The sequence below is a fragment of the Boleophthalmus pectinirostris genome, unplaced genomic scaffold (genome assembly GCF_026225935.1).
Source record: "Boleophthalmus pectinirostris isolate CB_2022bp ecotype Guang Dong unplaced genomic scaffold, ASM2622593v1 HiC_scaffold_4, whole genome shotgun sequence".
NCBI classification, from domain to species: domain Eukaryota; kingdom Metazoa; phylum Chordata; class Actinopteri; order Gobiiformes; family Gobiidae; genus Boleophthalmus; species Boleophthalmus pectinirostris.
The window spans coordinates 3115541-3129318 of record NW_026571353.1 but is presented as its reverse complement, the minus strand read 5'-3'; the positions used below and the strand labels follow the sequence as shown (position 1 = coordinate 3129318).

Genomic DNA, 13778 nt, shown 5'->3' with positions numbered 1-13778 from the left:
TAAGCCTTCCATTCTCTCTCCACGCAGAGGAGGACTTTGATGCTTGGAGCATTGTTCTGCGTAAAAATCATGGTCCTCTTGAAAGCTGCAGACATTGTCCTGTACCTTCTTGAAGAAAGTGTCTTCTAAAAACTACCACTAGTTTTTTTTTTTTCCATTTTGAGCCCATCTTCAACCAGAAAAGGTCCAACAAGCTCATCTTTAATAACACCAGCCCACCTTGCTGGCGTCTTGAGTCAAAGTGGAGCTCTGTGCCCATTACTGATCCATCTGCTCCGTCAAGAGTCCCTCTCATCTCATTAGTCCATAAAACCATCACGATATGCTCAAAATACTCACTTCCCTAATGATTGTGCACACAGTGTATATCTTCAAAAGTGCATTGAGTTACATGGCGTGACACTGTTGCTGTGAGTGGGCTCGCCTCTCCTCAGATCTGACCTTGAGGCGGCCCTCCTTTTGTCCATATCGATAGACCGATTTACCGTACTGTGGAACATTACACGAAAAGCAACGGACCCTTTTGCTGTGTGCTGACAAACACTCTGATTATTTCTCAAATATTGTGGATTTAAAATAGCTTTAGTTCAGCGTCTTTGTTGTTCTTTATTACTGAGGTCAAGTTTAATCAGTGACTCACCTGATGATTTCTGCCGTGAATGGACACACCTCATTCTCTGATGCAAACGCGAGGTTGGACTTCCTCATGAAGTGGTAAATAGTGCGCTCATAAAGGAAGGAAATGAGTAATACTTATGTCAAAGGACTTTGTTTACCACCTGTAGCTGAGAATGAGGCCGTATTCTCACACTTATAAGGATTTAACTGTTAATCTAATTAATATTCTCCAGTTACTTTAATTTGACTTAAAGGGCCTGATTTATGTTCTAATGTTGTTTCCTCATTAAAAACAGACCTGGAGTTGTGTTTTGTTTCATTCACACATGTTTATCACACAAATCCTGCAGATTTAGGCTGAGTTCTTCTCTCAAAATCACTGTATTCCACTTTGTCATGCATTGTGGTAATACAGGAAGAGCTCCACTGTGTTTTTAAACTCCACACACTTTCACTATAATCATTTGGATAATTTCAGACCTGGAAATTACTAATTGCTAATTGAACTAAAGGTAAAAAGTTGCTGTTAACTTGAAATTGGGAGCATTTTTAACCTTGGAGATGTAGACAGACTTATAATGCAGGATTACCCAAACATGTGAAAATTTCTTATTTCTTATTTCTTATTTTATTTATTTGTAAAGGGACAGTACAAATTAATGAACATTAAAAATGTAAATATGTAAAGATTATAGCCAACTTGGCTAATTTCCATCTTCAGTCCCTCGGCAGGTTGATGTAAAATCATCGATAGGACGAGGAAAAGTACAGCAACAATCACACAAAAGTACACAACACCAGCACTCACTATATGTACAACACACTCACTATACATACAACTGAATGAAACAACTCCCACAACAACTCCAGGTCTGTTTTGTTGAGATAACAGCATTATAACATGAATAAAAGCTCTCAAGAGTCAATTTGACATAATATAGAACCTTTAAGTATAAAACCATTCTTAAATCCTTAAAACCTTACATTACATTTCCCTTTTCTTTTCAGTTTTAAAATCTGATTAGTGTTCCATAGTGTTTCCAGCACACTTTTACAATAGAAATCATACAAATAGAAGTACCGTATTTTTTGGACTATAAGTTGCTCTGGAGTATAAGTCACACCAGCCAAAAAATGCATAATGAAGAAGAAAAAAACATATGTAAGTCTCACTTTTTGGGGAAATGTATTTCATAAAATCAAAGACCAGTAATCGACATTTCCTGTTGAAAGTTGAGTTCTAGTATTAACAATAGATAACTATAACATAAACAACAGAACAGAACAAGTTTACCAAACTCTCCATCTCACTCCAAATCACTAAATCCATTCAATTCTTCATCCTCAGCATCACTTCTGAGCAACTCCACGACCTCCGGAGGTAAACAGAGCACCGCTTCCTCTTCTGTGTAGCTGTCGTCAGACTCAGCATCAGTTCCAGTTAGAATTATTTTGGCCTTCCTGAATCCCGACAGGATTCAGGAAGGCCACTGAAGTTCAGGCTTTGTCCATCCATCCAGGAAAGTTGCTTCAGGAAAGTTGCATGGTGCACCATCCCCGATTACTGTGAAGCTGTGTTCTCCATCCCCGCTTTCCACCAGTTCCTCACAAGGTCTCAATTCTCCAAAATTTTAGAAAAATTATACATAAAACGATTTCTGCATGTATGTATATGTTGAATATGTGTGTAAACATTTATATTGAGTATATGTACTGGATATCGATGATGTGTATATGTATGTTTGTATGTACATATGTGTGTACAAGTGTGTGTACTTGCATATGTATGTAAGCATATGTGGATATGTTTTTGTATATATGTGGGTATATATTTTTTTGCAAATGACAGGTAAGCACTCCAAAGGTGATTAAAATAAAATAAAATAAAATAAAAAAAAAAGTGAACCATGTGATTATGTAAAACAATTGGGGTAGGACTCCATAAGTTTTTTAAACTTCATCCTACTCCTTTTGAGCACCAGGTCCCAAAAATGTCATGTATATATCGCTATTTTTGTTATTGTTTTTGAATTTTGTTGTACCTGGCTCAAACAAAGAAATAAATGAAATGAAATGAAAGTTTCTCGCTCACTCCAAACTTTCTTTCTACTGCTTGATTACTGTTTTCTGCTGCAGATTTCACAACTTGCAGCAAAACAGCAGTTCTTTCTGCAGGAGACATGTGCAGTAGAGTGAAGTGACAGTGGTACAGGAGGAACAGGAGCAGCAGATACTCACACACAAGACTAGAACCTCTCACCACTTCAGTGTGAACATTTTAATCTATAAGTCACACCAGAGTAGAAGTCACAGGAAACATCCAAACCATGAAAAAAAAGTGCCACTTATAGTCCGAAAAATACGGTAGTTGTATAAGTAGTAGTAGAGTAATATAAATTGTAGTATACTGTAAGTAGTAGATAAGAATTTGTATAGTTTAATATCAGCTGTAATAGTAGCTGTACGAGTAAAAGTGTAAGACAAGTTTATTTGTATTAAAAGTAATTCAAAGTGCTTCACAGAATAAGACACACCTTAAAATCACAATACAGACAATAAACATCAATACTGACTGTTGTATTTGGAAGTACAATGAATTTTAAAATAACTCCTTCGATCTTTATCGTTTTTGTCTTTGCCTTTTTCATATTTGACTAATTTTCTGAGTTTGAACAATCAGAACGAAATCAGATTAGTCACATCAAACATATAGCTGTTGGAATTTCAGTAATCTGACAACTCTAGAAATCAGGTTATGATTAGATTTGTGTGTGTGTTGAGTAAAGAAACTGTAAAAATGTACATATTTAAAACTGTATATATTCTCATGGAGGGTCAATCGCCTTTTTGTTTCCATGGAGATGTTATCTCTGTGCCTGGAATGTCCCATAGTATGACATTAAACATATCTATATCTAATCAAGGAAATGGCCCAGTTACAAGTCAGATCTGTGAAGCGGTAACCCCTCCAACGGTGAGAACATATGCATTTCTGCAAATAAATATGCCTGCAATCGATTAAATGCAAGATAGTTACATTTAATGCAATAGTGACAAACATTCCAGGCAAAGCAAGGTAGCAAATCCCGTCTAGAATGTTACACGGTGCAGCTTTAAACTGTAACATGTCATCTCATCTTGCTCAGAATTGAATAGCTCATGTTGCAATACAGACACCTGTGCTGGGGAAAACCAAAAATGACGCAACCTTTCAGCGTCTGGGCTTGAAAATACTGGTGCTCAGTGAATGAAGAACCACTCCCAGTAAAAGCACTTGGCCAACATGAGTATTTTTTGTTAGAAAATGTGCCAATGTGTCAGGTGTGATCAGAAATTTGACTGTTAACAAAGTAGGGTAAGAACTAACCTTTGTTTTTTTATCATTTAAAATATCCTGAACTTAACTTCTTTCTGCTACTTGTATAGTTTACTACAAGCCATGATTACAAAAACATTAAACAGCCCATAATACGTTATTTTCTGATCTATTTTACAATACTGTGCTCAGGAAGTGCTCCACTGTGTTTTTAAACTCCATACAGCTTCACCAGAATCATCACCATGGATCATCTCAGCCCTGGAATTGCCCATCTCTACTGAATAAACGACTTCGTAATTAGACCTTAGAGCTTTGGAGAGTAAACAGACTAATAATAAAGAGTTACTCAAACACGTGTGAATGAAACAAAACACGACTCTGGGTGTGTTTTTGACGAGGTAACAGCGTTCTAACGTGGTTTAAACTCACAAGAGTCAGTTTAAATGAATGAATGAATGAATAAATACATGATCAATAAATCTGTGAAGGGATGAAAGTCATTCCCTCTCTTCTGATGGACTCCTGAATCAAGTCTTCACCATTTCTGCTCTGTTTGGCATTAGGAGGGAGTCTTGCGCCCCCTGCTGGGCTTAAACAGGACTAGCTATAGCTGTGTTTTTGTAATGGAGATGTTGCTTTGAATAGAATGCTCCGCAGTATGGCATTATGTGTATGTATCTCCATGGAGACAAGCAAAAGGAAGCCCAGAGCCAGAATTAAGTTGAAATACCAGTGTCAAAAAGCAAACTATCCCCAATTAGAAAAGTGTGAGTACGTGCAGGACTTGAATCGAAAATTGTAAAAACTACACAAAATCAATCAAACAATCAATCAATAGTCAACATTTATTTTTATTTCATGCACATCAGCGTTTGTGCAATGCACGTGAATATTTGGTAGATGTCAGTGTTGTACAGAGAGAGAAGAAACAAGCAGACACGTGACACTGTGGTTAGAGTGACACTGAACCCAGTTTGAGTTCAAAATGTACATTTATTTTTTTCACTGGCAGTTTATTGTGCTCTTTTATTATTATTATTATTTATTTATTTTAATTTTGGATATAAGTGTTTTGTTATTGGCCAATATGAATGAACAAGACAAGGTTATTTGATATTGATATGTTTTAATATTTTGGAAGTATAAATGCAAGTAATGCAGGGTAATGATTATTTTATATCTGCAAACTGAATAATTTCACTGTAACGTTTTTGTGCGGGCTATTTGTTTGTTGGTAGATTCTCAGGGACTGCTGTCCGCGGACTGGAGGCTGCACCTTTGGACGTTCAGGATCTGGTGGTCACCTACTTCCCAGGAGGGTGGTGAGACAACTTTGACTGAGGATATTCTTTTGTTTAGCTGAGATCTCAGACACGTTTTTACTCTTTAAATACATTTTTAAATGGGTATACTTTCACTTAAGTAGATATTTTCAAGTGATACTTTTACTTTTACTTGAGTATTTTTTGCTTTATCTGTAATTTTACTTAAGTAACAAAATCGAGTATTTCCACTGGCATTAGTTTTTGTCTTCGACTGTTTTCACCTTCTACCTTTGAGAGTCAGATCTACCTGGAGACTCGTGACGTTTCTCCGTTCTGAATTCTGATTGGTCCAAGAGGAAAAGGGTCGGACTTTCAAATTTAAAGTGCAAATATATTTTTCTATAAAGTCTGTGTCTGTTTGAAGCCTCCGCCCGTTTTCCAGAGGAACCTTCTGTATCTGTGTGAAGAGCTTTGCAGCTGTGTTCACCATGAACATTTGTGCTGTGATCATTCTCATGGGGACACTGGTGAACGGAGCCACGTCAAGTGAGTAGTTTGATTTGTTTTAGTGTGACTCCGAGATAGACCATTGTTTATGAAGAAGAAGAAAACATTCATTACAATAGTTTCAGTTCAGTTGCAGATATAATTGATGTAATAGATATAACAGTGTAAAGTCAATATCTATCCCAGGTGAAGAGTTACTGGTAATGCAAAGGTGTTAGCTACCTTCACTAGAATCATTTAGATTATTTCACTGCTGGAATGGCCCATGTCTATTTAACCTGATGACATCACAAGATGGAACAGAGCATTTAGAGCTTTAGAGATGTAGACAGACTAATTATAAAGAATTATTCAAACATGTGTAAATGAAACAAATCAACTCCAGGTTTGTTTTTGAGGAGGTAACTACATTCTAACATGGCTTAAAGCTCACAAGAGTCAGTTTTGTGTAATATAGAACCTTTAAATCAGTTATAGCTTAGTATTTATTAAAGAAAGGCAGGAATTTATTAGAATAATTGCAATTTGTAATAGAAATTAGATAAACTGAGCATCCAGATTGTAATTTCAGAAAGAGGGACATTGGCAAGGTTTGTGAGAGAGTTTGTTTTTTGGCAGTAGCATTATTATACTGTAAGATACCACTACTGCTGAGTGGTATGGAGATTTTAATATTACTTTTCTATTTGGATGTTTTGTGTGAATATGAATATTTATCAAATGTAATGTATAAATCCTGTTGTTCACAGTGATTCACAGTTTGATGGATTTTGAGATGTCCTCAACTGAAGTCCCAAACTTCCCAGAGTTTGTCTGTGCCGATGTGGTGAATGGACTTCAGGTCACTTATTATGACAGTAACACCAGGAGAAATGTGCCCAAACAGGAGTGAATGAACAGAGTGACAGAAGAACATCCACAGTTCTGGGAGATGAGCACTCAGACCAACATTAATGATGAACAGACAGATAAACGAAACATTGAAACTGTGAGACAGAGAATGAACCAGACTGAAGGTTTGATTTTCATTTTTATTTCTCTGTTGTTGAATTAACTGATGCAGATTTTGAGACATCAGGAATAAAGTCAATGAAAAAGAGTAAGACTAGAGTAAGTTTAGTCTTAACTCTGATCTCTGCTGTAAATGTAAAGTAACTGTTGACTTATGGAAGTACTATTTAAGGTGAAACACTGCAGGGGAAGAGGGAAAATCTCACATTTGAAACTTCTCCTGAAGTTATTTACATAAATGTAAGAAAAATGTATTACAAGTGTTTCATCAGTTAATGATTTCAGATAAAAATACTGCATTTTGTGTTTAAAAATGAGCAACATTTACCATATTTGAGACACATCTGAACAATGGACAGAGCCACGTTTAAACTTCTTGCTTCATTTTGTTCACATATCAGATACTAACCTTTGAGGTTTTGAATACTGTTTAGTATTTGAATAAATTACTGTTAAAGTTCTAATTTCACCTTTTTTTTAAACTTAAATTTAAATCAAGCTTTAAATTAGACAAATCAAAAAATCCTGATCTGTCTAAATCTCCAGCTCTGGAAAAAATTAAGAGGCCACTGCATTTTTTTTCTGAAATCAGCATCTCTACATGTATGACAGCCATTCCATTCTAGCGTCTGTTGAATTCCAACACAGACACACTTCATTCTGCTCACTGAGGTACTGATTAGGTGATCACCTGAACCAAAACGTATTTAAGGAGGAAAAGTATAAAAACCACTGCTGTGTTCACCACTATCCTCTTGCAATAGGACCAACTGGATGGCAAAAACAGTGCTAGTAGTACCTCAAAATTAATTGGAATCAAATAGTAACTATTGACCATGCCAAAAGAGTTGAAAAGAAAAGTTTGGAGTGAGGAAAAGAAAGGTTCAGTTCTGTCTTTACTGGCAGAGGGATACAGAGAGCGTCAGGTTGCTTCCATTCTTAAAATTTCTAAGACGGCGGTTCATAACAACAAGGTCAAGCAGCAGACACTGGGGACAACAAAGCTACAGACCGACAGGGGGCGGAAACGACTCTCCACTGACCAGGATGACTGTCAACTCATTCAAATGTCACTCAGAAACCGTAGGATGACATCAAGTGACCTACAAAAAGAACGGCAAATGGCAGCTGGGGTGAAGTGCACAGCTTGAACTGTTCAAAACAGGCTCCTAGGGGCAGGACTCAAGTCGTGTAAAGTTATAAAAAAGCCCTTCATCAATGAGAAGCAATGAAGAGCCAGGCTGAGGTTTGCAAAAGACCATAAGGATTGGACTGTCGGGGACTGGAGTAAGGTCGTCTTCTCTGATGAGTCCAATTTTCAGCTTTGCCCAACACTTGATCATCTTATGGTTAGACAGAGACCTGGAGAGAAATACAGCCCACAGTGTCTTGCACCGACTATGAAATTGGATTACTGATGATCTGGGGGTGCTTCAACAAGGATGGAATTGGGCAGATTTGTCTTTGCGAAGGATGCATGAATCAAGCCACATACAAAGTAAGGCTGGGCCTGGTTAGTACTTGGATGGGAGACTGCTGGGACAATCAGGGGCCACAGTGGGCGCCAGTCACAAAACTGCCGTTGTGTCCTTAGGCAAGACACTTCACCCACATTGCCTAGTATGAAAGTGGTGTGTGTGTGTGTGTGATGGTGGTGTTTGGAGGGACCGATGGCGCCGATTGGCATGGCAGCCGCGCTTCCGTCAGTCTGCCCCATGGCAGCTGTGGCTACAATAGTAGCTTACCATCACCAGGTGTGGAGAAAAAGAATAATGAATCTATTTAAAAAAAAAAAAAAAAAAGCTCTGTAAAGCGTCTTTGTGACATATGTCTGTGAAAAGCGCTATATAAATAAAGACTTACTTACAAAGTTATCTTGGAAGAAAACTTGCTTCCTTCTGCTCTGACAATGTTCCCCAACTCTAAGGATTGAGCGAGCTGTGTGGCATGGAGCGTTAACCTGCTGGAAAAACAATCAAGGTGTGGAGGAAGGATCACCAGATCAAGACCTTATCATGGTCAGCCCAATCTCCAGACCTGAACCCCACTGAAAACCTCTGGAATGTGATCAAGAGGAAAATGGACAGTCACAAGCATCAAACAAAGCTGAGCTACTTGAATTCTTGCACCAGGAGTTGAATAAAGTCACCCAAGAACAATGTGAAAGTCTGGTGGAGATCATGTCAAGACGCATGAAAGCTGTGATCAAAAATCAGGGTTATTCCACCAAATATTGATTTCTGAACTCTTCCTAAGTTAAAACATTAGTATTATGCTGTTTAAAATGAATATGAACTTCTTTTCTTAACATTATTTTAGGTCTGAAAACATTGTATCTTTTTGTTATTTTGACCATTTGTCATTTCCTGCAAATAAATGCTCTTAATGACAATATTTTTATCTGGAATTTGGGAGAAATGTTGTCAGTGATTTATAGCATGAAACAAAATTTTTCATTTTACTCAAACACATACCTATAACTAGTAAAAGCAGTGGTCTCTTATTTTTTTTCCAGAGATGTCTAATGTTCATGATGGAAATGTCAAAGTGCAGCTCTGACAGTGTTTCTGTTTCAGGACTCCATCTTCTACAGACTATGATTGGTTGTGAATGGGATGATGAGACTGATGAGATCAGTGGATATTATCAGTATGCGTTTGATGGAAAGACTTTATTGCTTTGGACTGGAAGACAGAGACATGGGTCGCTGCTAAACCAGAGGCCTTCCCCACTAAACTGAAATAGGAGAGGACTGGAGCAGCTGCTCGTTATAAAAACTATCTGACCCACGCTTGTGTTGAATGGCTGAAGAAGATTGTGAGATTTGGAGAGAAAAGTCTAAAGAGGAAAGGTAAACTCTGTTTGACAATATTCTAATACACTGACTTAAGACCATTACAACAATAAACTGGTTCAGTTTTAAATATATATTTTCTTCTTATAATAGCTATAATCACATCATGTTTTGCATGTTTTAAATGTTCCATAATGTGTCTTTAAACATTTGGGTTGAGTTCTAATTAGGCCTGTCAAGTCTTTAATTGATGAATCCAGGTCCAACTTGAAAAACCCGGAAAAACAGACACAAGACTCAACTCAGCTTCAGACTGAGTTTTTCATCTTCTTCAGCAGCAGCAGGTCAAAAACCTTTAAAGTAAACAAATATGAAATCATGAAATGACATTTCATTAGTATTTTAATCTTCTAGTATTTTGATTAATATATTTAAAATAATGTAACATTTAACAATTCATATGTGAATCTAAAAAATTTTGCTTCAGTTAATTAATCAGTTCATTGAATTGTTATAAATTAATCAGTCAATTTAGTTTTTAACAAAACATTTTCTAAACTAAATCAAATGACTACTTTCTGAATATATTTATTCATTTACTGTTCACTTCAATTTGGACATGGATCCAATAGAATAAATAAATCAACAATATAACTAAGACTTCTCATTGTGTTACAAAATATTCATTTTACTTCATTGTCAGATCATTTTGACACTATCGTGTCCCCAGGGCCTTAACAGTATTTTTAGTCGTTTAAATTGACTTTCCAGGTGGATTTCCTCAGTGGTAACGTCTGTGTGTTTTTCCTTTGTGTTCCTGGCTTTGGTTTGGGCCTCATTAAATAAGTGCAGGACTTATACCTGCGTCTTTGGCCACATCTCCTGCTAGACTAGAAATAAACTGATAAAGGGGGAAGGAGAGGAGAGGTGAATGGGGTTAGGAGTGGACATGAAGACGAGGAGCAGAGGGGCTGGGCTTTTTCACTTGACAAGGCCTCTAGTGAAAATGAGAATGGACTGTCAAATGAAACACAAAAGTACTGAATTATCTCTTCATCTCTACACACTAAGTTTCATTCAACTTATTTTTGAATTTCTATCAGCACAGTGAGCACATGGCTTCAGTTGTTTGACACATTTTAATCAGACATTTTTAACAATATAGTCAAATATTCTAATTGAGTGTTTCTTTTTTCGAGGATACATTGCCCACCCCCATGTGTCTCATTGGGGTTCTCACTGGTCCCACTGGTCAAAACTTTTTGCAAAACATTAAAAAACAGAATAAATGACTAGATAATAATAAAACTAAATCAACTGTGCATAGTTTTAGTCTTTATTAAACATGTATTTCCCAAAGATGTGACTGTACTGAGCTGTGTGATCCTTTCATGTGTTCAGAGCTCCCTCTAGTGTCGTTCCTGCAGAAGTGCTCCTCGTCCTCAGTCACCTGCCACGCCACAGGCTTCTACCCCGACAGAGCGCTGCTGTTCTGGGCTAAAGATGGAGAGGAGCTGGATGAGGATCCTGGAGAGATCCTGCCCAACCACGACGGAACCTTCCAGACCAGTGTGTCCCTGGACCTGTCCTCTGTCCCAGCTGAAGACTGGAAGAGGTACAGCTGTGTGTTCCAGTTCTCTGGAGTCACAGAGGACCTCATCACCAGACTGGACTCAAGCAAGATCCAGAGCAACGGTGAGACTGGGGCTGGGAGGAGCAGAGTGGGTCACGTGGACTCCTGGTTAAATCCAGTTTGTATTTAGTTCTTTGTTTGTGGTGTTTTAATGTGTAACTGAAAGTGCATTATGTAATGGTTCTTATGCAGAATTCAAGACCTGCTTGTTTCCATGGAGATGTTCTGCCTTTATCTGGAATAGTCCACAGTATGACATTAGACAGATTTATATTGTATTTATTCAATTACAGGTCTTTTTATAGTTCAAAATACCTTAAGAAAGTGTTTCCCAAACTTTTTTTTCTTGGGGACCCATATTTTAAAAGTCACAAACCATCACGACCCAAGTCAACAAACATTATTTATAAATCACAGAATACATTTCTGACCATTATTGAAGAGGATATTTTATTGTTGACTGAGTGATCGTGTCTCTGAATATTTAGTATTACTAAGATTTAAACAATGAAAAACATTGAAGCAGCAATAAAAGGATCCATAAGTCGCCTATTTGGACATTAAATGTAGAAATTTCTTTTTCTTTTCAACATTCAATTAAACCAGCAATATTGAAAAAAAAACTTTACATAAAGATTAGAAATGATACAAAACATGTCTTAACATTTCAACATTTCTAATGACATAGGTGGGCCTGTCTGTGTTTTTGTAGTGTGTTCCAGTCTGGGTGCAGCAGGAGAGCACTACTCTCATATCAGTGTCAGAACTGTATATCACAGATCTACATGCAGATCATGACAAGGCAACGTAAAAAAAAATCTCTTGCGACCCACGTTAGGGTCACGACCCAGTCTTTGGGAAATAATGCCTTAAGAAACATACATAATCATAAACTGTATAAAGAAGTGGACATGTGACGTCACCCTTAGCGTTCAGCTCCAGTCAAATGAAGCTCATTGAGGCTGGAAGTTAGAGGAATGATTTTGGGGTCAAGTTCCATATTTGGAATTCCAACCTGAAGTATCATAGCAACTAAAGAGCCAATCCAGAGTGAGGCTGTTGAAAGTAATGTTACTTCTCACCTGCACCACTGGTTTGCACCACTGGCAAAAGAAGGCGTCTGATTTGTCTTTTTATTAAGGGCGTAAAAATATCGAAGTCTCATGATACGATATTGTCACGCTATGAACCTCACGGTACGATATTTATTGCAATATAATGGGAAAGTTCATGAGATGGTGGGAAGGCTCACGATATTATGATATTATACATAATAACAAGACTGACATTATAAAATACTTTGACCATCATTTGGTACAACATTTATTGTCATATTCATATCAATGACATTTAGAAGAGCTTGAAAAGCCTTTGAAGTTGAAGAGCAAAATTCAAGTAACAAATAAACAATTGTAATAAAACTGTAGCCAGGATCCTCGTGGAGTAAGTCCAACAGAAGACAGAAGAGCATCAGCGCACTAGGAGCAAACAGTTTTTTTTAGTGCTTATGCAAATAATTAAAAAACAGTTTATTATTGTTTATATCTTCATTTATGGACAAAATAAAGAAAACAACAGGATCATGTAGAGAGGGTTAATATGAACATTTTTAAACTGAAATGATGAGCCTGACAGCAGCAGTTACAGAGAGAGGGGCGACGGTCTTCGAAGGAGCCAGAAGTGCACATCTGCTCACTTCCTATTTGGAATGCGGCAGCTGGCGGATTAACAATGTCAGTTTATATATAAAGTCTATGATTCTAACTGTGAGGGCACTCATCTCTCCACAGAACTGACCTGTAGCTTTGACTGGTACGGTCACTTTTTTGCAGGCCCGCTCTACAGGAGTGCAAAAGAGCGCATTGCAAAAATGTAAAAAATGTTTGCACCCTCATTTCACGTGCCTAAAATAATGCCACTTTATTTATATTTATACTTTATATTATCATGATTGCACCCTTTGAAACTCAAATGCACCCCCAGTCAGTTTTGTCTGCACATGGGTCTGCTCGCCTCCATGGAGACAGATAAATGTCATACTGTGGAACATTCCGGGCAAAGCAATAATATCCATGGAAACAATGCTCCACCAGAGAATTTACACTGTGAACTTTTACACTAAACATGAAGGATTAAATTAATTACAATATTTTACAAATTTAACAAACTGGTATGGTTCACTTTCTTTACCAACTCATGTCACAGTTTGTGGAGAGAAAGGGCATCTGACATAAAAACTTCTTTTCACTAAACAACTGTTTTATAATACCTAAGAAACAAACTTGAAATGAACTTTTCTGTTCTTTGTAGGAACAATATGTTTTGAATTAGTATTTTCCTCCTAAAATCTAAACCTAAAATTGTATTACTTTCTTTTTTATTGGTTTATAATTGATATTTTTGTTTTCCAGAGAAGAAGCACGTGCCCATCATCGCTGCTGTGGTGTCAGGTGTGGGTGTGGCTGCTGTTGTCGTCGTTGGAATCGTCTTGTACAGAAGATTTCATAATAACAATAATGTCTTATAGTTCTTATATAATATGTATGTAATATCATGTGGAACTGTTTCTTACCTGACTGTCTCTCAAATGGACTCCTTGGGATTGTAAGAGGTTTTGATGTCATCTGAAGT

General features: G+C 37.2%; 1 pseudogene; it reads left to right on the top strand.

Annotated features, from left to right (window-relative positions):
- Positions 1–3930: 3930 nt before the first annotated feature.
- Positions 3931–13674, top strand: LOC110172438 (class I histocompatibility antigen, F10 alpha chain-like; annotated as a pseudogene).
- Positions 13675–13778: the final 104 nt, after the last annotated feature.